We start from the raw sequence: 26,554 nt of genomic DNA, 5'->3' as shown, positions 1-26,554 counted from the left end.
GCTCATTGTCATGAGAACATGATCACCAGGATTGTTAAAAAAATGAAAAAAAAAAAAAAAACAGGACAGACTTTGGGACAGGGCAAACAGTGAGTGTCACGGGTTTCCAACCGCGTATCTTGACACTCTCATGTGAAATGTTTAGGAAAAGGCCAGCCTCTAACCTGTCCGGACCCAGTTCCTAAAGTCTGCGTATTTCCAGTAGGAAGCACAAATGGACCATCTCGGTACTGTGCTGGGAATATGTGGGACAAGAAGATGGCATCTCACTCGAGAAACTCCACTGTCTGGTTACAATGTGGACATAACGCTTGTCAGTGATGAGTGGCTTGCTGCAATGAGCTCCTCACCAGGACTCCATCCCCATGGCCCAGGAATGGCCCCCAAGGAATCCAATAAAGACAGAACACATGTGGTACAAAGAAAATTAGAGGTTTGGAGGTCCCTCCATAAAGGACAGAGCAGGAGTCAGCAGGCATGCACTCCTATCATTGTGACCCTGGAAGGTGGGGCAGGATGCACCAGATCCTTGGGCCAGAGAAAGTGGACTAGACCAAATGGATCCATACACAGAGGCTATGTCCCCTCTCATCTCCACTCAGAACTGGGAAGGAGAGAAGCACCACAACTCATGCATTGAGAACTCTGTATTTATGGCACCTGTATGTTGGAAAACCTGTACAGCAATGATGTACTCATTCTATGCCTTTCCAAAGCCACACTGAATACAGAGGTGGAAACATGGACTCTGGTGTGATCTTTTGTCCTTAGTGTCTGTGGGCTCCCAATCCATTCTTGCTATAAACCTTCCCAGGAACAAGGTAGAAGCTGCCAGGCAGAAGAGAGGTGGCAATTAAGGGATGCTGGCCTGGCTTGCCAGTCTCTGCATGAAAAGCCTCACACTCCCAGGTGGAATGGGAACTGTGGATAGCTTGTGTGTCTTTGAGGCTGGCCCTCACCCCTCTGAAGGGGAGAGATCATGCTGATGAAAGCCTAGGGAACAGTTATTCAGCAGCCATGCTTTTCCTTGAACATTGTTGTCTCTTTGGTTATTAAAAGCTTGACACTGTGGCCTCATTTTCTTTAGAATGTTGAAAACTGACAATTGGGATTCCAATGCTCTGTGCCAGATGAGGAGAAACTCTAATGGGAACTTGTTTTGAGTTCTCACTGTCCCACTGGAAACAGCACCCCCTGCAGAAAGGCCCAGGGCACCTGGAGCTTCTGATCTAGGATGCCAGGGCCAGGGAGGGGCAAAGCTGGGAGCACAGATAGCCACACCTGCACCCCAGGGTGGGGTTGGAGGCCACAGCCCCCACAGCAGCTCTCTGAAGAAAGTCCAGTGAACAGTATATCTTTAGCTGAAAAATATCTCCCTGACATATTTCAACACATCTTCCTCCTCCACCTCCCTGCAGGTAGAGCTAGAAGCCCCTAGTCCCTGGGAAGGGTTGAGGCCCCAGGCAGCCCTGTATTTCCCACCATCCTCTTCCTCACTGCTGCTCCTAGGAGAACTTGTGTGAGGAGATATGGAGCAGATGGGGTAGAGCTCCAGCTTATCAACATCCACCAGAGGTAACTGTTCCCAGGGCTTTTCCTGTGTGCGGCACTGTGGAGTAGAAGAAATGGCAGGCTCAATGTCCATCAGTGAGGTGGGACAGATCCAGAAGCAACTGTGCATGACCAGGCCAGGCATCACTTCCACGGACTTCTCCCCAAACTCCTCAGGTTCTTAAGCAATCAGAACCAACTTGGGAGACCAACAGGCAGGGGTGTGAGGAACAGCTGAGCAGAAAGAAGAAACCAATAGGAATGTAGGGTGAGAGAATGAGAGGGGCCCAGGCTGCATCACAGAACTAAGGAAACCCTGAGTCCCAGCTTCTTGGGGGTAACAGTATCTTAATAAACCACAAGTGTTATTGTGAGGATTAATGAGGTAAACACTGTGTAAAACAGCACATGATAAACTGTAAATTGCTATACAACTGTACAGTGGTCTTATTATTACTTCAGGAAGCCAATGACTTCCCCAGCATTCTGCTAAGGAGAGGTGCAGAAGTTGAGAAGGATCTTGACTGACTGAGACCCTTCTGAGAAAACAATAAGGTGAACATTTTGTGTCCCTTCCACATATCAACACAGAGTCATGGTGCATGCTTGTCTCTCACACACACCTGTTCCAGGTATATAGTCCCAAAGGCTCACCCCACATGGGGAAAGCCAGGGACAGCATGGCTGAGGGAAAAATAAGGGAAGGAAGGAACACATGGAATAAGCCAGTTAACAGAAGCAGAATCCCTGACAGTGACCAAGAGCCTTGGACTGGTTTCTGTCCATGAAGTCTCTGGTCCTAAGAGCAGAAAGGGACACAGCGGACTACCTCAATCAGGATCCCCAGAGCTACATCCACCATTTCTGCTTCATTCATGCACTACACAGTCTTCATGGCAGGGGTTCTGAAACAAAGATTTGAAGTCATGAAAGGGGACAGAGAGTCTCCAGGCTCACAGGAAGAAGGAAATGAGAGCAAGATAGTTGTATCCCTGGCCTTCCCACGAGGGATGAGCACAACTGTGCCTTCCTTGGGGCAGGAACATGTCCTCATCCGCTTATCAGCGAGATAATTTGTCCTTTAGTTTTTTTGAGATTGGCTTATCTCACTAAGCATGATATTCTCCAATTTCATCCATTTACCTGCAAATGCCATAATTTTATCATTCTTTATGGCTGAGTAATATTCCATTGTATATGTATACCACAGTTTCTTTATCCATTCATCAATTGAAGGACATCTAGGTTGGTTCCACAGTCTGGATATTGTGAATTGAGCAGTGATGAACATTGATGTGGCTGTGTATCTCTGTAGTATGTTGATTTTAAGTCCTTTGGGTATAGGCCAAGGAGTGGGATAGCTGGGTCAAATGGTGGTTACATTCCAAGTTTTCTAAGGAATCTCCACACTGCTTTCCAGAGTGACTGCATGAGTGTACCTTTCTCCCCACATCCTTGCCAACACCTGTTGTTGCTTGTATTCTTGATAATCGCCATTCTAATTGGGGTGAGATGGAATCTTAGGGTGGTTTTGATTTGCATTTCTCTTATTACTAGAGATTTTGAACATTTTTCCATATGTTTGTTAATTGTTTGTAGATCTTCTTCTTTGAAGTGTCTATTCATTTCCTTAGCCCATTTGTTGATTGGATTGTCTGTATTCTTGGTGTAGAGTTTTTTGAGTTCTTTATAGATTCTGGAGATTAGTGCTCTATCTGAAGTATGATTGGCAAAGATATTCTCCCACTCTGTAGGCCCTCTCTTCGCATTGCTGATAGTTTCCTTTGCTGAGAGAAAGCTTTTTAGTTTGAATCTCTCCCAGTTATTGATTCTTGCTTTAATTTCTTGCGCTATGGGAGTCCTGTTAAGGAAGTCTGGTCCTAAGCCGACATGTTGAAGATCTGGACCTACTTTTTCTTCTTGCAAAGTCAAAGTGCCAATTCCCAGGCCCCAGGACCTGATATTAGATGAAGGGAAGGGGGTTCTGCATTCAATAGCCCCTCCCAGGATCCCACGGGTACCAAGTTCAGTGTTCCCCACCTGGAGACGCATCCTGGAGGTGCAGGGAAAGAAGTCAAAGACTGTGTTCACAGTGCGATCATAAAGTAATGTAGGAGTTACTAATGTTTAATATTCAGATTGGCTCCACCTGGCTGCCCAGGTGTGTTAACTGCATTCAACAACGTGGAGCGCTGATTGCCATGTATAGATAACCTCAGTTAAAATCACACTTGTGACTTCAAATAACCGAAAATAGGCCTTAAAAGCTCCCAGGTCAGACAGAACTGAAAAGACCAAGGTAAGTAGTCCCAGGGGAGGTCTTTCCCTGCATTTTGAGATAAAATGATCAGATCTGATACCATCTGTCCCCAAATGAGAAATGAGACACTTATTGATATGTGATTTACAGCTGATCAGCTAATAACAGCATAGTTACTAATTAGAAACAGGCTGCACAGAGCTTGAGCCCCCTTCACTCTGCAACAGAAAGAGTTCTCTCTTCCTCTATGGTGCTTTAGTTTCTCCACAGCACCTCACAGGCACTTCATGAATGCTAATCCTCAATACTAGGGAAGTGGGCTGGGTGGATATTTTAAATAAATCCAGGTATAAGAACATAAACCACTGGTTTCAAGTCCCCAACCAGCCAGCCACTGTAGGGATCAACTTAACCATGGTTGAACCAAGCCAGCCTCCAGGCTCTGCAGGACCCACCACAGGGAGTACAGGCTTCTCCCTGGCCACTGCTAAGGCATCAGTCACTGACCTCAAGGGTTCTGGCTCCCACAGGCTGTGAGCCAGCACAAACCTAAAGGGCTGGAGTGGAAAAGCATCATTTCCCTTTGTGTCTAAAGGAACAGAAAATACTTGCTCAGTAGAACTACCCCCTGAACATTTCTCTCCTTAAAACTTCTTTTGATGGTCAGCTGGAAAATGAGGGCTGTGGGTCTCTGTAAAAAGTCTTGGTGCATTGAGAGGCCCTGGACTGGAAAGGAACCCAGCTGTGAGATCAGCAGGCACTGGAGTCAACACCTGAAGCACTTGGGTTTTTTAAATTTTTCATTTTTAAATTGACAGATAAAATTGTACTTTTTTTGTGTGTGTGAGCTACATGTAATGTTAATTAACTGAATTTTGTCAGTCCACATTGTATACATACTGTACTCCCAAACGTTGAGCTCCTAGGTATTTGAATATCATGCTACGGGGGCTGAGTTTTGGCCTGAGGCTTGTGTAGAAGCACTGGCAGGTACCTGAGGAGAGGGCAAAAGGAAACCAGATGGGGAAATGCACCTGCAGGGCCTTCAGCACAGGCCAAGGCAGGTGGTCAGCACCTGGTAGATGGGCGGGTTCAAGACTGAGGCCGAGCCTGCCTCAATGGTTTTCTTTTATTCTGCCTTCACAAAAGATAACAGAACAGGGAACCTTGGGTCCTTGGGTGGAAATGAGCAGGGAGTTTAAAGGAGAGATTGAGCTTCCAATGGGCTTTGAGGATGACCACTCTTCCTGGAAAGGGTTGGGGCAGGAGCACCAGGGATTTGAGTGTTGTATTGCTGTTTTCCTTAAAGCCATTTCGGCAATTTGTGGGGACTGTACTGAGAGAAAGGGTCTTCAGACAGGGACTTTGAGATGAGGAGAGGAAAAATTGAACTATGAACTCTCAGATGAAATTCAAGACCCTTTATACTGTCCCCAAGAATCCTGAGGTGAGACAGGTCAGATGGCTGTTTCAGTGCCAAAGATGGGGACGCGGAAATGAAGAAGTCTTGGTTTTCTTCACTTTAGGGGTGGAAGTGGGTAAAACAGGACAAGTACTTACCCTGAAGTCTCTGGTGTTTTTTTGTAAACAAGCCACATGCATATGGGCCTCCCTACTTGCCCCTTAGTCCCAGCAGAAAGTTCCTGTTCCAGCCCTGCCCACAGAACTGGACTGGAGCCAAAAGAAGCTATAAAATAACTTTCTCGAGAAGTTGGTGGAAACAGGTCCCCCTACATGGTTCACCCTGAGAAGCATGGGAACCCCAGGTCCAGTCCCACCCATCCATGGTGGCTTCTGCACTTCCCCAACCTCAGCTCCCACAGTTACAGAAACTTTCTCTTCAAGGTGCCCAGGCTGGGGCATGGTCACCACTGGTCCAGGCTCAGCTCAGCCTCAGGTGAGCAGGCTTGAAACCCAGGGGTCCTTCCAGTAGCATGCTCAGGGATCTGGTCCTCCCACCATTTGCCAGCACAGTGAAGGCAGCTGGCAGTGTTCAAGTTCAAGAGCATCAAGTTGGAAGAATGAAAGGAGCAACGAAATGAGAAGTTAGGAACAGCAGTCACCAGATGGTGCTGGGCCACCAGCTGTGGAGTCCTGTGTACCTGCTCTCATCTGGAGAGGCTTCTGTAACAAAAGCCACCATCTCTCAGGGAAGACAGAGACACTCTGGCCTCACCTTGAGCCCAGACAAAACAGAAGAGCATGCTGTGGGTCCACAAAGCCCAGGTGAACAGATGGCCAGAGAGGCAAGTTAGAGCTGGTGTGGGGAAACAAAGGCAGGGAAAAAGTGACACGTGCATCCTAGAAAGAGACACCAAGTGACTGCAAGGCATTCTTTAAAAATAAAAAAAGAAAAATAAGCAAATATTTACAAATTACTGTCAATTTCTCCTGGCCAACACAGCAGCCATCACCATTTCACCTTCCTGAGCTCTCCTCTCACAGTCTGAGGATGCCTTTACACAGACCACAATGTTGTTCTCTGGGAAGAACATGCCACCTGCTCCCTGTGACTCCTGTTCTAGTCACTGTGGCTGGACAGTCCTGAGTCCCCTGGACCATCTTTGCCTGAAGCTCTGCCACACTGGCAGGGACCTGGAAGGAGGGTGTCCTGTTCTCCCTCAGCTCCAGGACAATACTGCTCTGTGGTGTTGCTTGAGGCAGGTCCTTCAGAGATTATGGGCCAGGAGAGTGGTCAGCTTGATCTTGCCATCCATGGAGGAAATAAAGTAGGTCCCACAGTCCATGGCAGTGCTCCAGTCCACAGTGACCCCAGGGGCCTGGGGGCCACCCAGGCTCAAGCAGCTCTTCAGAAACTTCTCATTACCACCCAGCTACAAGAGGACAGGACATAGAATGAACCATCAGCAGACCTCACTCATGAACATGTCCATTTTATCCACTTTTGGTGACCAAACTGCCTTGAGCTTGGGCCAGTCACCCAAACCTAAGGGTGTGGCTCAGGCCACATACCCACCTTTCCAGAAAGTCCATTTAACTTCCCAGACTATAAAGTGTCTCACTTTCCTGACTATAGTTGGTCTACCTCATGTGGAAAAAATGTCCCTGCAAAGCTCCTTAAAAATGCCACTTTCTCTGCTGCCTTGAATGTGCCATGGGCCAGTGCCTTCTGCACCCACCTATGTTTTCTCACAGCATCATTTGTCACTAGCTGATATATGCTCATACATCTCCTTATTTACTTAAGTTTGGCATCCCATCAGGGGACAAAATCTGAGGAGGGTAGGTCTAGCTCTCTCCTGCAGCGAGGCCAGCCTACGGCACCCAGAACCGCCCAGGCACAGGAAGGCCTTGGATGGATGTGTAAACACAGCTCTCCTCCATCCCACCAGCACCACTCTCCAGCAGTCAGGCAGATGTGTGAAGGTCAGCCACTAACAGAGCAGGAAACCAGAGCAGCTGAAGTACTCAACATTGCTGAACAGAGAAGAGGTGTGAAGTGTTCAGCCATCATGGAGAAAGCATTTGTAAAATTGTCAATTAACTTACTTATAGACTATAAAACTGGGACCTGATGTTCAGTAGAGTCCTTAAGTAATTGGAAGCCAGTATTGGTGTTTCAAAAATTTCACAGGGAAATCTTTCAACTAATTTATTGTAGAGTGAGTCTGACTACAAATCATCAAAGTTCATTTGGGCAAATGAAAAGGCTGCATGATCAAAAGTAAAACTGGTACACATCCACACAGATCCCCACAGAGGGACAAGTCCAGTCCTCCAAAAATCAACTAAACCTTTGGAGAATGAAATGAGACTTGGAAATAAGAATCTTTTATGAGTATCTCCACTGAGAGATGCACCATTATGAGAACTTGTGAACCTAATTTTTAGGGAGAGGGCAAGAAACAGCAAAAGAACCATACTCTGTAGAAAAGAGGTACCTTGCTGATGGCGAACCCTGACTTCACTATGCACAGTAGGTCTGTCTAGAAGCCACCTAACTTCTGCCCCAGCACCTCCTCTGTGCCCACATGCAGCATCCCTTACCCTGCCATGAACTCCTTGCTCACTGCTGCCACATGGGGTCCACAGCCTGCCTTCTTCCCTGTCTACCCAACTCCTCCTTCCCCTCCTTCCAGAACCTCCAACTCACAGCCTGCCACCTCCCCAGGGTCTTCCCTGAGGAATCAGTCCCCACTCAGATTCCACCTCTTGGAACTGTTCAACACCACACCACTGTTCCTTCACCCATAGTGTTTCTTTCTAATTTGAATGTGAGCCCCAAGAGAGCAGAGATCAGATTTTACATGTCCCTGGTACACTCCACCGTTCTGAGTCCATGGTCTGCCACTCTGCCACACAGCTGCTGTCCTATCTGTGGCAACAAGAGATGCTGAGAATATTTCACCTTGAATGACATCTTAAGCCTACAGGCTAAATACCACCCTCAGGTGGTTAAATAATGAACACTGAGCCTAAGAAGTGAATTCACTAGGTACCTGACAAAGCCAAACATAAATCCTCATCACTAGGTCTACCAGATAATACTAGTAAAATGGAAGGTTCTTGCAATTTCATACACTCATACAAAGAAAACACATGAAACATGGCAGCTCAGACTTGAGAATTAAAAGAAATGTGTAAGCTGAGGAACACATGCGACATGAACAACTCATTTTTATAACACCCTCAAATTTGCCTCAAATATGGACTGTGATGTACTTCACCTATGGCCCTCCCATGAAATAAGAAGTCCATGCCTGTTTAAAGTAACTACAGTAAACTACCCAGCTCATTTTCTGTGGGGGGGCATGCTCCCCCCTTCCAACACTCCCCAATTCTTCTTGCTACTCCTCAGTGTTTGCTATGATAGGTTATTATTCCCTAGGAATGGGGTTGGGAGGTCATATTCTTGTTAAGACAGGATGACAAATGCCTCACATCCTGTCCCATCCCACCCTCTCTACCAGCACTAAGGCCCAGGCCCAGCCTGCAGCTAGAGGACTTCAGGTTCTGCCTTGTGTCAAGGGCTTCTTCACTGCCATACAGGGTGGGTCAAATGGCCATGATCCATTCAGCTAGGTCCAGGCCTCCAGGAAAGTGCTCCCTTGCCCACCGTGACTCCATCACCCAGTTACCTTATAGATGACTCCCCCTGTGGCAGAGCACATCAGCATATAATTGCCCTCTGAGTCAAAAGCGAAGAGTCGGCCTCTGGGAACTTGAACCTGTAACCAGACAGGACAAAGGAGCCCATGGCATCAGAGGGGAGGCTGTACTCAGACACCTTCAGGCCACTCTTTTGGATGTTCCACTGGATAAACTACAAATAAAATGCACAATCAGAGTGCTCTCTCAGTGGGGGCAGGCCCAGCACAAGCCTGGGTGGAATTCCAGAGCCTGCCCAGAGTAAACTGCCTCCCTCCACCAACAGTTCTGACAGCTTCAAAAAACCCTTTCCAGTTACAGAGGCAGAAAGGGGGTGGGAGTCCACAGGACACCCCAAAGTCCCATCTCTTGCTGACACAATTTTTCAAAAGAGGAAAATGTAGAAAAACAGCAACCTCATGTCAGAGTTCAACCCTTCTCTTTCACTCTGGCCTGAGCCCAGGAGAGGAAAAGGGACAGCAAGTGGCTTTGCATGGATTTCTGGTCTCTCAAGAAGGTAAATGACTACTGTCATTATTATGAGAATTTGAACCCAACTAGGAATAAAGCACAGAGGACAAATTCCAAATCTATTTCAGTTTCTCAGCAGTACAATTAATTGGATGCTGCATGGTGAAGTTACAAAGCTAGTTTTGTTTATTGTGGTGTGTATAATTCCCCAACCCACCCTATGAACAGGCTACTTGACTGTGACCACTTCTTCATTGGGAATCCTAACAGACTACAGAAGTCAAACTGTATCTTAAAAATCCCTTCCTCTAGTTTTCAAATGAAGAACTGAAGCTGGGGCACAGGAGTGCACATCTCGAGTCCTGTCTACTAGGGGGGCTCACTTGAGCCCAGAAATTTGAGGTCAGCCTGGGTAACACAGCAAGACCCTATCTCAAAAATAAAAATAATTCATCTTATAGTTACTGTTTTCAATGACAAACACAGATAATTAGTATATAAAATCCTAAAGTCACAGGAAGGCATATGACAGACAAGTCTTTCTCCCACCTGTGCCCACCCAGCTCCCTTTCCACCGCTGTTGCTGTTCCTATTTCTTGTCATACCCTTCCACAAGGGAGACCTACATGGCACATTTCCTTATCATTTTTTTCAGGGGGAGGGGTAGCTTCCTTTTAACGTCTTTGAACTCAGCCTAGGCCTATTTGCCTCTGGGAAGCTGTCCCTAGTCCCTCAGCAAACTCCATAGATCCATGGATGGTTACAAGGCCATCAATTACCAAGCTCACCAAATCATATCTTGACTCCAAATATGGATCCATCTGGGTGAGCTGAGTCACTTTGCTATGAGGAGGACACCTGCAGTACTATCTTTTCCACTCTACTCATCAAACCCCACAAAGAGCCCAGAAGATGGATTACTACCTATTTTACAGATGGCAAAACTGAGGCAGAAAGAGGGCATGGCAATAGCGGAAAGCATGCTGGACCCAAGGCCAGCCTGTCATGATGTCCCAGCACTTGCCTACCTTGCTGTCCTCACCAATGCTGTACATGGCGTTCTTATCACAGTTGAACTCCATGGAGCAGACCTCCCCGTAGTGGGCCCTCCAGCTCATTGCACACTCGTACTGCTGCATGTCTGAGGATGTCAGATGCCATTATGACTGTGCACTTCGGAAGGCACCCTCCCACAGCACGGGAGCTTCTCCCCTGATGTTCGGGAACAACACAGCTATTCTGGGGACCACAGAACTCCTAAACCCCAAAGGGTAGCTACACCTGCCCAGGGGCCAGGCTGCCTCTGAGCTGCAGAAGAAGCTTTCACTGGGTCAAAAGCGAGGGTTAGGAGGAGTGGGAGGTGGGGTCCTGGACACAGGAGTCCTTTCTATAAGGTCTCTACATTGTCCCCATTCAGGGGTCCCAGATATCCACTAAAGATAGGATTGCCTTGTCCCATCCCAGACTCAGGGGATGCCTCCATGGGAACAGAGGAGAATGAGCCACCCACAGTTGAACAGGTGACAAAAGAGTCCTATATCCTGAACAGACAATAGTTGGATCTGAGAGCTCCAAACTATCATCGAGTCCCACTCCCTCCCCTGCCTGCTGACATTAACCACATGCAAGTGGATTGTGCTGAGTGTTTTATAAAAACTCCAATCGAGATTAAGCTTCCTTGATTTGAAATCAGGGTTTTGCAACAGCATCTATTCCAGCTAGGTCATGTAAGGAGGGGACCAGGATCACATTGAGCACACTTGCATACAAAATAGCCAGATGACACTGTCAGCTGCTCCTGTGACTTGCAGATTTCCATTGTGATTGAAGGCCATACACTTGATAGCAATGGGTTCTGGGTCCAGAGAGAACTGGAACTATTAAAACCAAACAAAATCACAATTAGAAGACTATTCCAACTCAGACACAGACACAAGCACCCCACTGGATCCTCTGCCAGTTCCTTCCTTAAAAGACCTTCTGGAAAAATTACCTGAGCATTTGTCAAGGTGCTGGGCTGTGACCTCTTTACTATTTTGAAAGGCAAAGTCACTGACCCATAAACATTTTGGTTTCCATACATGCTGGTTCACTTATAAAATGATCTATATCTTAGCAATATACAAATCACTTGAGTGCATTATAGCTAAGTCTTATTGAGAGGACAAATTGCCAGTAGGAAAGAACACTTCATTGACTGACTTTCATGACTGGCAGCCCTAAGTTAACAGAGGACCACCATGCAAAGGTCCTGCTGCTGCTCCATCCCCCCAACATCTCCCCACAGCAACACTTAAAAATACAGGAGCTAACAAAACTACCTCATGGAATTTAGGCCTATCAGTTAGTCCAGTAATCAGCAGCACAATAGTTGGGCCTGGGTAGTAGCTCAGTGGTAGAGCACTTGCCTACCACATGTGAGGCACTGAATTTGATCCTTAGTATCACAGAAAAATAAAACAAATAAAAATAAAGGTATTGTGTCCATCTACAATTAAAAAAATTTAAAAAGAAGACTTCACAATAGCTAAACTATGGAACCAAACTAGATGCCCTTCAACAGATGAATGGATAAAAAAAAAAAATATGGTGTGTACATACCATGGAATATTACTCAGTCTTAAAGGAGAATGAAATTATGGCATTTGCTGGTAAATAGATGGAGCTGAAGAATATCATGCTAAGTGAAATAAGCCAATCCCATAAACCAATCCCAAAAACCAAAAATGCTTTCTCTGATAGGTGGATGCTAAATCATAATTGGGGGAGGGTGGGAGAGGGAAGAAGAGAGTTACTTCAGATTAGGTAGAGGGGACTGAAGGAAGGGGAGGGGGTATAGAAATAGGAAGGATAGTAGAATGAATCAGATATTATTAACCTGTGTACATATATAACTATATGACTGGTGGAATTCTACATCATGTATAACTAGAAGAATGAGAACTCATACTCCATTACATATCAAAGTGCATTCTACTGTCATGTATAACTAATTAAAACAAATTTAAAAATAAAAAAAACAATTAATGAAGATTAACATTCCAAATGACATAGAACCCGAGGGGCCCTTAATTATCATCCTGAGGCTAAAAACACAAGACAAAGTGCTATATGGTGTTATTGATACATATGTGTACAGTGCTGAGCTAGCAAATAAAGACATCCTCTGATGCCAGTAATTAGGGGAAGGCCTCCTGAGGACAAGGGAACTCTGAAGCTGGCTTTCACTATGGGGCATCAATCAAATATATATGACCCTAGTTCTCACTTTGATTGCCATCAAGCACTCAGAAGTCCCAAGTGTAAGATCCACCCAAGGTCAGGTTGGAAGAAATCTCCATACATGGCTGGGAATCAGAGCTCTATCCTCAGTGCAAGAATGAACTAAAAAACCTACTTCACAAAACAGGAAAAGAAAACTCACCTCTCTGCAAATCATAGCCACAAACTTGCCCTGATAGGGATTTATAATCCAAATTCATAAGTCCCTAAATAGTCTGTGAAAACTCAAGCACAGAATTTATTTAAAAGCTGTCAGGAGTTGGTAGGGTCCCTGGGAACCTGACAGAAGTGAATGCATCTCCACCCGAGGTCTCAAATACTCTCAAGAATAAAAGTCCCAGAAACATGAAGCTACAGTGGGAATTCACAGGACAAAGGAAAATAAGGCAAAAGAGGTGAATACAACAGCAAAGCAGAGAAGAATCAGGTCTACAGAGATCTCAGACACGGTGTTACCAGAGGTGTGACAAATCTTACAAAATAAAAGGAGGAATCCAAATAATGGGCAAAAGTAGGAGACTCCAAGCATGACAAAGCAGGTTTTTAAAACAAAGCTGTGTTTCTAAAACTGAAACACAGAAACTGAAATTAGCATCCTAGTAGGTTGATTAACTTAAAGATCTGGCACAGCAGACTAGAGAGTGAGGGAACTGACAGAGCTGAGGGCATTCTCACCATGAATGTAGCAAAGGCAACAAAAAAGAAGTGCCAACACATCTGACCGGAGTTCCAGAAGGCAAGAGATAAGCAAGATCTCTAAACCTGAAAAGCAATGACAAAGAATTTTCCAGATTTAATGAAATTCTTGGATTCAGAAAAACCTAACAAACCCCAAGCAGGAGCTTAAGGAAAGAAGAAGAAGAAAATAAATACCTTCAAATTTAAAAATCCACACTCAGAAATCGGGTAAGAAGATCTTAAAGGCAGCCCAAGAGAGAAGACAGCCAACAATGGAAGGCCTGTTCCACTGACAACAAGCTTATCTTTCCACAATAGAAGCCAAACAACCAAACCACAGAGTTAGGAGAATCAGTTCTCAAGTAGAATAAGAAGTTTGAGAAAAATAAATACACTATGATCCCATTCATATAAATTTAGAAAACATACAGAACAAAGACTGTGTTGTTTATGAATATATATTAATATGTTAAACTAATTTTTTAAATGTAAGGCAAACCAAAATTCAAGACAGTTTCTGGAAGAAGGAAAGGTGGAGACTGGGAAAGGGCAAAGAGTATTATTAATGTTCTACTTTTAAATTAGCATTCATTTTACTGCCTTTCTTCTCAATAAACCAGACAACTATGATTTCAATATTATTTTATATGTAGACAATATTTAATTAAAAATTTGAAAATCACAAGTGAACATAGGATTAAAAATCATACTAACAGCTGGGCACAGTGGTATATGCCAGGAGGCTGAGGCAGGAGGACAGCAAGTTCAAGGCTAGCCTCAGCAACTTAGCAAGACCCTGTCTCAAAATACAAAATACAAAATAAAAATAAAAAATAAAACTGCTGGAAGTGTAGCTATGTGGTACAAAGCTCACCTAGCACGTACAAGCCCCCGGGGTTCAGTCCCTATCACTGCAGAAAAACAAAACAAAAAATTACTTCTAAGTACTGAAACTATTTATTTTAATAAGAAACACCACTGCATTCTAAGTAAGTAAGTTCAACATCATTTCTCTCCCCAGGGCTCCTGTGACAGTGTGAGTATCTGTTAATATTCTGGGGTGGTGTGTTGATGGCCGTCTTGTACAAGATGGCTCCTGGCAGTGAGCCAAAGTGCGCTGGCTGTCCATCTTGGACAAGATGGCACCTGGCAGTGAGCCAAGTGGCACTGGCTGCAAATTGAGGGAGTTCCTAAAGGTTGTTTGCTGTTACTAGTTCCTTGGAGACTTATGACATGTTAACGCCAGGCTCAAGGATTGGCTATCTAAAATCATGCTGCATGTGGACAACTCATGATTTATATAGTGTTATACTGGCATTTCCCTGCATGCTCCCCTGCATGAGAGAAAACTTTTCTATATTTGGTTAATAAGCTAGGAGCGAGGGAGAGGGGAGGATAGGCAGGGAGAGAGAAAGAAGAAGAAAAAGGCAGGAGACAGAGAAACAGGGAGGACACAATAAATCTCATCACACTAAAGATTAGTGGTGTCTCCTTTCTCCTCACCGGTTCTGCTGGATTGAACAAGTGGTGGCTCAAACGGGGAGCTTTTTTCCTCCTTCTGCATCCTCTCAGGTAAGTAACTTAAGGTAAGCTACAGGAAAACTGTAGGATAACCTCCCAGAAATATCTGGCCAGAGTGTATAAGAGGGAGGTCATGTAACCCCGGTAAAGGGTGGCCACATAACCCTGGTAAAGGAGGTCACAGAACTCCAGAATGGGGTCACAAGTGTCAAAAAATCAAATGATAAGAATCATACAAGAGGAGCTTAAGGCTAATGGGACTGCAGTAAAACGATCTACTGTAACAGCATATGTAACCACACTGGTCAAGTTTAGTCCTTGGTTTTTAGAAGAGAGAGTCCTAAATATTCCACAATGGGAACATCATAAAGAGGATCTTATCAAAGCAGAAAAGCAATCCCCATTACCTAGAGGTACTTTTCCCATGTGGCAGCTCATTAAGGAATGTATAACATCTGAGAAAGGAGGAATAAAAACTTTAGTAGAAGAAGGAAATATGTGTCTGGGAGAGATAAAGGAATAACTATGTGTAAATTCTTAAAAAGAGGAAGAAGAGGAGGAGGGGTTTATTGGGGAGGAATTAGAAAGAGCAACAGGGACATGGTCGCCCCCACCAGTTATGTCAGGAAGGAACACCAATCCCTTCCTGGAGGCAGCAGCTCACCCCAAGCAGCCTGCTCTCTATATCCCCCAAGGTACACTTGGGAGGAGTTAGCTCATGCTATAAATCAGATGAGTTTTTCACCATGGGGAGAAGAAACCCCCATTAAGGAAACCTCAGCAGTCCCACAATTCTTCCCTGTGCTAGAGGACCGAAATGGGCAAAGATTCCACCAACCTCTAGATTTCAAAACAGTAAAAAGTTTTAAGGAAGCAGTAGTTACGTATGGTCCTCAGGCCCCATTTACAATTAATATGTTGGAATCGCTATCGGGATTAAGTCTAGTGCCAAAAGACTGGAAAAGGACTAGGCAAATTTATAAGGTGTTACCTGCCCCATTCAAGCTGAAGGACAAACAGGGACTAAGGGGCTGGGTTTTCTGGAGGGGCCACTGAACCATTAAAGATAACATGAAAATCCAATACTCCTATCTGGGTCCCCCAGTGGCCCCTTTCTAACGAGAAAATAGAGGCAACCCAGAAAATAGTTAGTCAACAATTAAAGGAAAACCATATAATTCCTTCCACTTCCCCTTGGAATATACCCATTTTTGTCATAAAAAAGAAGTCTGGAAAATGGCGACTCTTGCGAGATCTGAGAGCCATAAATTCCAGTATGCAAATTATGGGCCCAATGCAACTGGGTCTCCCCTCAATAGCTGCTATTCCAAAACATTATCATATCATCTCTATAGACATAAAAGATTGTTTCTTTTCCATTCCTGTGCATCCTGAGGATAGCCCTCAATTTGCCTTTTCCATTCCTTCTTTGAATAATGAAGGGCCTAATACTAGATACCAATGGGTGGTCCTTCCCCAGGGAATGACAAATAGTCTCACTATGTGTCAAATATATGTTGGCCAGGCTATATCACATATTAGACAGAATTATAAAGAAATTTATTATCTCCATTATATGGATGATATTCTTTTGGCTCATAGGGAACAGACTTTATTAAGGGTATTTGACAATATTATTGAAACCCTAGGAAAATGGGGATTACATGTGGCCCCAGAAAAGGTGCAAACCCACACCCTGTTACCTATGTAGGACACCAAATATTAGATACCTGTATTAGGCCACAAAAAATTCAATAGGCATAGAAAAGCTTAAGACTCTAAATGATTTCCAAAAATTATTAGGTGATATAAATTGGATAAGGCCAAATTTGGGAATCACCACTGGTCAACTTAAGCCTTTGTTTGATATTCTCCAAGGAGGTTCAGATCCTACATCCCCCAGAAATTTAACTCCTGAAGGTAAAAAAGCCTTAAAGTTAGAACAATCTTTAGGAAGTGCTCATAGGGATAGAGTTGATCTATCCTTGCCTTTTAGCCTCATAGTGTTAGATTCTGAATATACCCCTATAGGTCTATTGGGACAAACTGAACCCCTGATATGGATCCATTTGCCAGTGTCTCCCAAAATTGTTGTTTCCCCGTATCCTGTGATGGTGGCAAATCTAGTTGCATTAGGACTTAAGACGGCCCTTCGAGTTTTTGGAGTTCATCCTCAGACAGTTATTGTCCCATATACAGCAAAACAGATCGAAGTACTCATTAACAATAATGAAGATTGGGCAACTGTCTATTGTTCCACCATGACCACATTTGATAATCACTTGCCAAGTTCACCTATTGTCAGCTTCTTCAAAAGACATCCTGTTAACATCCCTTGGGTTGTTAAGGCTCAGCCTATCCCAGCAGCAAAAGTAATCTTTACAGATGTCTCCCCCTCTGGTACAGCTACAGTAGTTTCTGATAAAATATGGACTATTATTACTTCTCATAAGTCTGCTCAAAAAACTGAACTAGAAGCAGTAATAACTGCCTTACAAACATTTCCTGAGGAACCTTTAAATATTTACACTGACAGTCTCTATATTGCCCAGCTAGTGCCACTGCTTGAGACAGCTGGACCCATTAGTCTTCAATCTACCTTACAACAATGCTTTTGTCAAGTACATACTCTTCTGTGGACTCACAAAGAACCTTTATATATAGGCCACATCAGAGCACATTCAGGCTTACCTGGGTCTTTAGCTCAAGGAAATTCTACTGCAGACTCAGCTACTTGAGATCCTCATGTATTTAATATTGTAGAAGATGCAATTAATTTCCATAAAGACTTTCATGTCAATGCTACTACTCTCAAAATAAAATATAACATTACAAAAGAATAAACCAGAAATATAGTAAAACAGTGTCCTGCCTGTGTGCCTCATTTATCTGTTCCTCATTTTGGAGTCAATCCTAGAGGACTCCTTCCAAATCATCTATGGCAGATGGATGTCACCCATATCCCTGAATTTGGTACTTTAAGATTTGTACATGTAGCTGTAGATACCTACTCAGGATATATATTTGCTACCACCCAAACAGGGGAAAAAACAAACGATGTAATCAGTCATTGCCTTCAAGTCTTTGCTACTATGGGAAGGCCAAAATCATTTAAAACAGATAATGAGCCTGTTTATACTTCTTCATTTCAACAGTTTTGCTCAAATTTTAATATCTATCATTCTATAGGATTGCCCTACAATCCACAAGGACAAGCTATCATGGAAAGGGCTAATCACACATTGGAAGTCTGCTTAACCCCTCTTCATGTCCCACAGTAGCAGCTTGCCTGGAACCTGGTTCATGACCTTGCTGCCAATGTCTGGTGCCAAGGAGTCCACCTGGGAATTAAGGCACAGAGCTGCAGCTGAACAGACGAAAGAGGTCCCTTTGGGCCTGCACACGAGAGACAGGATTCTGCAATACATGTGGGCCAGGTCAGATGATCGCCTGCTCAAGTGGGAGGACAAGCCTCTGCTGTAAGCCTCATCCTGTTCCAGGAGGTGGGACACTGGGCTCAGGAAACACCTGGCCCCCCAGAGCATGTGCCAGCAAGCTATGGCCTTGACAGTGAGGAGGAAGGGACCTATGGCTCACCTGGACATATTGTCATTGATGTTGATCTCACAGAGATTCTTCTTGGCTTCTGTCATAAAGATGTACAGTTCCCATGCCACTGTCCACCAAGAGCTGGAATGAGAAGGTCGGGGGTTGAAGGACAGTATGGGAGTCAGGGAAGACTGCCAGAGGGGGCCAGGCCCACTCCTGTGAGGTGATGGACTACACAGGATGAGACCCTCCTGCTCTTATCCAGGCAACTGGGGGAATTCTGCCTACAATGGACACACTTAAAATTTACAAATTAAGATGACTAAGCCAACCCTTGAACAGAAGCAAAACCATAAAAGTTATCTGCTATGGTTTGAATATAGTCTGACTGTCTTTGGAGTGCTCATGTGTTAGGGGCTTGGTTCCCAGTGTGGCAATGTGAGGGGTGGTGGGACTTTTAAGAGGTGAGGCTTAGAGGAAATTGATTAGTTTACTGGGGCAGTGAGTTAGATCTCCCTTTGCAGAGTTGTTATAAAGAGAAGGTGTGACTCCTGAACCAGCCTGAGCTTTCTGTCTTGCCATGTAATTTCTTCCTCTGGCACACTCTCCTACCACAATGCCATCTGCCATGTTGTGAGGCAGTCAAGGGGACCCTTACCTGAGTAGAGCAGATGCAGTCCCCTTTACAAAGGATCCAGCCTGGGTGGGGGTGGGAGTTGTTATAGCACCAGAAAACAGACTGATGCAGCATCTGTGGAATGGGAGAGATGTGTCTCCTAAGACATGCCTGGAAAGATTCTGTCTGCTTACACAGGACCCCTGATCTTCTTTTATCTGGTTGTAATCCCAGCTGTTCCAGTCCCTTCTCACTCCCAGCCCACAGGCCACCTTTCTTTGTACTGGCCCTGGTTAGTCATGGGGTCTGGGTTACTTTCTATTTGCCTTTTTAGAGGGGAGCTCTGATTCCATATCCAAAGGCCTCCAGAAAAACATAAAAGTGGCTATCCTTGCCTCCATGAATGTGTGACTTAGTTGATGAAGATCTTCAATAATAATAACAAATATAATCAGAAGAAAGCACCAGAAGCAGCCCAGGTCTGAGGCTATCCCTAGAAATACCAGCTAGATTGTAAACTCAACATTCACCTAGCAAATGGCTCAGGGAGAGCCCTGAGTTCCTAGGACCATGAGAATAATTCCTTCAGCTGTCAAAAATTACACAAACTCAGCACAGGCCTCTGACCCCTGTATAGTATGATCCCTGTGAAATGGAATGAAAGAAAAATAGTAAACCAATTTTGTCTTTAACTACAAACCTCATTGGAAATATTAATGTACAGAGAGAAAAAGAAACTACTGCTCTTTGGACCCTTCTGTGGATGACACAATAATGAACACCATCCCCTCACCAGCACCAACTGCTGCCCTTGGGACCTAGACAGGAAGGTTCTCCACAGCAGGAGGGAGTATACTGGGAGTGCGGTTAAAAACAAGGAAGGTGGGAGAGTACAGGTAGCTAGATCATCTCCTGGGGCAGACCAGAATGCACAGGAGGAAGCCTTCCACATCCTCCAGTTTGCCTCATTTCAATTCTTAATCCAGTAATTTCTCAGCCACAGCAAACAGAAACCTGTCAGACCAGTCATGGATGTGAGGTCTCTGCATCCCCAGTGATGGAGAGGAGGAAGGGGATCTGGCTTGGCTGCCTCAACTCAGCAGTGTGAAGAGCCCTGGGGAATTGTTCAACTTGTACTGAAGAGCAGGTGCTGTTGGCCAAGTGTCACTCACCATCCTATCCTGTTTGGTGACCCATTCCAGAGAGAGCAGCAGTGACTTGCAAATGAAGATGCTTTGGTCTGCATGATGGGGTTGAAGGACCACATTTTGATGACCCCATCTACGTCTAAGATGGAGACCCTCCTCTCTGAGCAGTCCACTCTGAGCAAGAGATAAAGGGTGATGTCAGCCTGCTGGCCTCATTCTCTTCAAGGGCCCCAGAATGTCAGGGCTGTCAAAACAAGAAGCCCACCTCCACCCTGAAAATCATGCTCCTTGAGGGTTTTCTTTTTTCTTTTTTCTTTTGCAGTACTGGGGATCGAACTCAGGGTCTTGTACTTGTGGGGCAAGCACTTTTAGCAGCTGAGCAATCTCCCCAGCCCGAGGGTTTTTCTTGAAATGTCATTCTTTTAATCATATGGAAGTAAAAATATATACTTGGTAAATATTTTCCTAAAAACACAAACATAAAGCAAATTATAACTGAAGAGACTTGGAGGCTAAAATGCAGAGTACATTGTTCCTAGCCTCAGAGCTACATTATTAGGAAGGGTGGAAAGACTTACCACTGCAATGGCAGCTCTAAAGAGGACCCCCAGAAGGCAGCAGTCCAATCATCCTCCATCCTGTGGGAGGACCACTGTCCTTCAAGTGCCATCCTCCTGTTGCCACACCTTCACAAGCACTGCCTGAGAACCCAGCTGCACGGCACTTCCTGGAGGCCCTGCCCCCTCACCTGCAGTGCATGATGGAAGAGTGGTGCTACCCATAATCCTCCTGCCCCATCACAATTAAGAGCTGCTCTGGGCGGCCGCCTCCCTCGGGGCCTGCTGTACACACCTGTGTCAGGGGCTCCATTGGTCTGGTTCCATGTGGAGATCTGGACAGGGTCCAGCCTCAGGGCCACTGGCTTCCAGCTTCTTCTCTGCACACTGTGGTCAGCAAGTGGGGATTCATCAGCTGGGAAGGGTTCTCCTACACTCGGGAGCACAGAAAGGGACTCAGTGGTCACATAGTCCTGAGGAAAGTTCTGTGCTGTGGGGGTTGAGCTCAGTTTTCCCCAGGAAAATGGGGTTCCCACTCCCTAGACAGACCATTTCTGAGGACTTCCCTCACCTCACAGGCCCTGCCAAGGTACAGGGACCCTTTTCACAGCTGACAGGACTCAGGACATAGATCTGCCTTGAAACAGGCCAGGTCAAGGATAATGAACCTTGTTTCATGAGAGCCTACTGTGTACTAGGCACTACGATCTGTAGTTTTCTCTCATTTAACTGCTCTAAAACCATGTAAGAGGCTGTTATTTACTCCATTAACAGTTGTGGAAACTGATCAAGGTCACAGACTGGCCAAAGGTAGAACTCAGACGTAGATCCAGAGTTATTCATAGATTCAATAATATTGAGTGGTCAATGTAGATTCATCAACAGTGACCAGTTGGGGTAGATTTGCCCATATCAGTATATCAGGGTAGATTCATAGCTATCAACCTATAGAGGCAGATTCATCAGTATCCACCCAGCAGGGTAGATTCATTGATATCCACCCATCAGGTATATTCATTCATATCAACTTATTAGGTAGATTCATCCATATTGTCTCTTTAGGGTAGATTGGTCAATATTGATTCAAAGAAGTAGATTTGTCAACTCTAAGGGGTAGATTTGTCCATTTTGATTTGATGTGAGGGATTCACCAATATCAACCCATCAGTGTAGATTCATGGATATTCACACTTAAGATTCATTTATATGGATCCATAGGTGAAATTCATTGATATCTACCAGTTTGGGTAGATTTATTGATATAGACCCTTTGGTGTAGATTCATCAATATTGATTCATCTAAGTAGATTTGTTTCTATTGACCCAAATTGATAGATTCTTCAATATTAACTTGAGTGGTATGATTCATTGATATAAATTTGACTGCTTAGATTTGTCAAAATTGACTTGGCATAGATTCAGCAATAATGACACATTGGGGTAGATTCATCAATATTAATTCATCATGGTAGTTTCCACAATATTGACCTCTTGGAGTAGGTTCATAGATATTGAGTCTTCAGAATACATTGATTGATAGAGACTCGACAGGGTAAATTTGTCAATATTGTCCTATTAGGATAGATTGAACAATATTGATGCTTAGAGTAGATTTGTTGATATCAACCTGTTACTTCAATTTGTCAATGTAAACTCAATGGAAAAGATTCCTTGATATTCACTTACTGGCATAGATTCAATGATACAAATACATCAGAATAGATTTATCAATATTGATATGTCAATATCAATTCAACAATGTAGATTCTTCGATACGGACCCATTGGGATAGATCCTTCAATATCAACTCTTCTTTTGATAGATTCATCAATACTGGCCCTTCAGTATAGATTTGTCAATATTGAATGGTCAGAATAGATTTGTCTATATCAACACATTGGGATAGATTCATCATTATTGGTTCTTCAGTGCATATTCATCAATATTTACTTGTCTCTGTAGTTTTGTCCATACTGATCCATTGGGTTAGATTCATTGATATTGACTTGATGAGGTATATTCATCAATATCAACTGTAGGTGTTGATTCATTGATATTGATGATTCTTTGATCCTTTGATATTGACCTGTCAGGGTAGATTGAACAATATTGACTCTTCAGTGTAGATTTGTCCATATCAATTCAGTGGGTTAGATTCATTGATATCAACTGGATGGCATAGATTCAATGACATTAACCCATAAGTGTTGACTCATCCATATCAACTTATTGGTGTAGATTCATTGATATTGAACTGTCAGTGTTGATTCACCAGATATTGAATTGTCAGTAGCAATTAGTAGATGTAGTTTCATCAGTATCAAACACCTGGGATACATTCATCAATATTGACTCTGCCAGGCAGATTTTTAATATCAACCTGTAGGGTAGGTTTCCTGATATCGACTCTCTGTTGTAGATTTGTTGATATTGAATCACTGATGTAGATTTTTTCATATCAACTCATCAGGATAGATTCATTGAAATTGACTCAACTGGGAATATCCATCAACATTGACTCATCAGTGTAGATTCTTTAGTATCGACCCATGGGTGTAGATTTGTCAATATTGACTCAAAAATGTATATTCATTGATATAATCTTGAAGGTGTAGATTCATCATTATCTGCACATCAGGGTAGATAGATTGATGTTGATTTGTCAATATTGATTCTTCAATGTACATATTTCAATATTAATGGGGTAGATTTGTCAGTATCTTCTCACCTGTATACATATGTTAAAGTCAACCCATCATTGTAGATTCATCAATTATGACTCTTTGGGTTATATTTCTTGATATCTACTTGCCAGTGTAGATTTGTTTGTATTAATCTGTTTGTATTAATTTGTCCATATCAACTTTACAGGGTGTGTTAGTTGATATCAACTTGTTGTAAATGTTCATTGATTTTAATGTTTTGATGCCAATTTATCAATATAGGTTTGTCAATATCAATTCAACAGTGTACATTTGCCAATATTAAGTGGTCATGGTAGATTCTTCAATATTCACAAGTCCATGTAGATTTGTCAATATCAACCCTTGAGGTAGATTTTATCAGTCATTGTGAATTCTCTGCTAATGGTTGAACTGGGTAGAATCATTGATGTCAACTCATCTATGTAGATTCATCAACATCAACTTGTCAATATAGATTTATGAGTATTGATTTGTTGAAATCAAATAATCAATGCAGGTGGATTCATTGATATGGACCCATCCAAGTAGTTTCATTTATACTGACCCACTGGGATAGATTTATCAATATTAACTTGTTGAAAACTATTTGACAATGTAGATTCATGGATATTGACTGATCTGGGTACATTAGTTAATATCAACCTGTCTGGGTATTCATTGATATCAGTTCATCTGTGTAGATTTGTCAGTATTGACACATCAGGTTTGATTGTTTGATATCAGTTTGTCAATATCAATTCTTCATATTAGATTGGTTGATACCAACTCAACAGAGTAGATTCATCAATATCAAATTTCTGGAATAGATTCATTAATATTGACATGTTAATAAAGATTCATCAATATCAAATGATTGGTATCAATTCACTGATAATGATCCATTAGTGTTTATTTGTTGATATTGACCCATTGGGGTAGATTCATCAATATTGACTTGATGAAATATAGTCATTGACATTGACCCATCAGTGTTGAATCATTAATATGGACCAGTCATGGTAGATTTGTCAAAGTCAACTCTTGTGTACATTTGTTGAGATTGATTCATCATAATAGATTCATTCATAATAACCTATTGGGTAGATTTGGCAATATCAACTTGATTGGGTAAATTTATCAATATGAATTTGTCATTGTAGGTATATCAATTTTGATATGTCAATACTGACTCATTGATGAAGATTCATCAACATTGCCTAATTAGTGAAGACTCGTCAATAATGACCCAGATTGGTAGATACACAGATATTGACACAATGGTGTAGATTCATCAATATCAACTTTAAGGTTTAGATTCATCAAGATTGACCCATTAGTGTAGATACATTGATATTTATTCAAAGGTGTAGACTAAATGATGTTGACCTGTAGGGGCAGATTCATCAATATTGACTGGTTGGGGTACATATATCAATATCCACACATTGGGTAGATTCATCAATATCCACTCATCAATGCAGATTCATCAATATCACCATGTTGGGGAAGATTGTTTAATATTGATTTGTCCATATTTATTCTTCAATATATATTTGTCAAAATTGGGGTAGATTTGTCAATATCAACTTGACTGGTTAGATTTTCTGAAATTGACTCTATAGTGTAGATTCATCAATATTGACTTGAGAGATCCAAGACTGTGGACTAGAGGGAGGTTTAGTTCCTTGTTGCTCCATATCTCAGGATTCAAGGAGAGGAAAATCTTTCTCTGTGAGGCAGTCTCTGGTGCTTGTAGATCCCCTGCTCTTTACCCCATTTGTCCACTGTTTTCACCTGATATCTGCCAGCACATTGCCTACATTTGAGTGTAGGTCGCCCACTTACTGCTGCCTATCACCCACCATTTGACCGTTTGTCTGCCTCTTGCCTGCCTTTTACCTACCCATCACCCACCTCCCGATGTCCACCTGCCAATCATCCATTGTTAGACTATGGGCTGCCTGAAGACTGCCAGAGGATTGCCCACTGACCACTGTTGCCTGGAAGTCCACTCTCACAGTACCCACAGGTTTGGTTATATGTGGATGTCACCATTTTGGGACAACAAACAGGACCAATAGGACCCCCAGCCAGATTGAACACACCACACCTCCAGGACCACTGACCTGAATGTGCCCAACCCAAACTTGGCACCTGTGCCCTGCACTGCAGCTTTTCATTTGCCAACACATTTGGAAGCCAGTGCAGGCATTTTAGATTATCCTGGAAGTGAAAGCCACCATCTTTAGATGGGGCAATATCACCCTGAACACCTGCTGGAGACTGGAATCTCATTGTCAGGTACCTATCTTTCATCAGGCTACTGAAGACCAAGAGGTGTGAATAGTATATGATTGTTATAGTTTAGATTTTTTCTCCTTTTGAAAAATTTTAAGTTTTTATTTCTTTATTTTTCTCACTCTATTTCCTTTTGTTTACCTGTTTCCTCAGAGTCTCTTTCTTCCTTTTCTCATGCTAACAATCACCTTCTTTTGATTCCACTTTCATTCTTCCTATGATCTAGTAATTCTATATAATCTATTTTATCCCATTAACAGTTACATCTACACTCCTCCCCATCCTCTTATTCTATCATTAGAAATTGTAGCTCTCATTGCAAATCCATTTGGCATATTGTAGATAATATTCAAACTCATCCTCTCTGTTTATTATGACAACACTGTTAATGTCTTCATAGGGAGTCTTTGGTATAGCACTACATATTATCTGTGCTAAGGGCTGCTAATATTTATCTCCCCCTTAAAAAAGAGGTTTTGGAAACCTGCAGGGTCACTTTAAGTCTATAGGGGGGAACTTCTATATCCCAGATCTGCACTGCTAGAGAGGAAGATACATGACCAACATGAAAGAACAAGGGAAGAAAGTATTCCAAACAAACCAAGATTCTATATTAATAGAATCCAATGACATCAGAATAGAAGAAATGTCAGAGGAGGAGTTCAGAATATACTTAATTAAAATGATTTGTGAAGCAAAGGATAAGATAAGAGAGCAAAGGTGAGCAATGAATGATCACTCCAATAAACAGTTGGAAAAGCAACTGAAGGAGGTAAAAGATCATTTCAACAAAGAGAGATTCTCAAAAAAAAAAAAAAAAAAAAACCCAA

The 26,554-nt window shown here is 43.1% G+C and overlaps 2 pseudogenes across 2 annotated transcripts; both read right to left on the bottom strand.

Annotated features, from left to right (window-relative positions):
* Positions 1-1,031: 1,031 nt before the first annotated feature.
* On the bottom strand, positions 1,032-6,306 carry LOC306652791 (cell cycle regulator of non-homologous end joining-like; annotated as a pseudogene). Its single transcript has 5 exons — positions 6,234-6,306; positions 4,712-4,805; positions 2,371-2,456; positions 2,206-2,235; positions 1,032-1,731 (listed from the first exon to the last, which is right to left on the bottom strand). The product of its transcript is annotated as a cell cycle regulator of non-homologous end joining-like (transcript).
* LOC306652790 (WD repeat-containing protein 91-like) lies at positions 6,251-25,721 on the bottom strand (annotated as a pseudogene). Its single transcript has 9 exons — positions 25,581-25,721; positions 20,934-21,129; positions 20,210-20,359; positions 18,470-18,562; positions 18,114-18,289; positions 11,160-11,262; positions 10,420-10,532; positions 8,911-9,095; positions 6,251-6,645 (listed from the first exon to the last, which is right to left on the bottom strand). The product of its transcript is annotated as a WD repeat-containing protein 91-like (transcript).
* Positions 25,722-26,554: the final 833 nt, after the last annotated feature.

The sequence above is a fragment of the Sciurus vulgaris genome (genome assembly GCF_902686455.1).
Source record: "Sciurus vulgaris genome assembly, contig: HiC_scaffold_597_arrow_ctg1, whole genome shotgun sequence".
Lineage (NCBI taxonomy): Eukaryota > Metazoa > Chordata > Mammalia > Rodentia > Sciuridae > Sciurus > Sciurus vulgaris.
The sequence above is the reverse complement of the archived record's forward strand: the minus strand, read 5'-3'. Positions and strand labels throughout refer to the sequence as shown.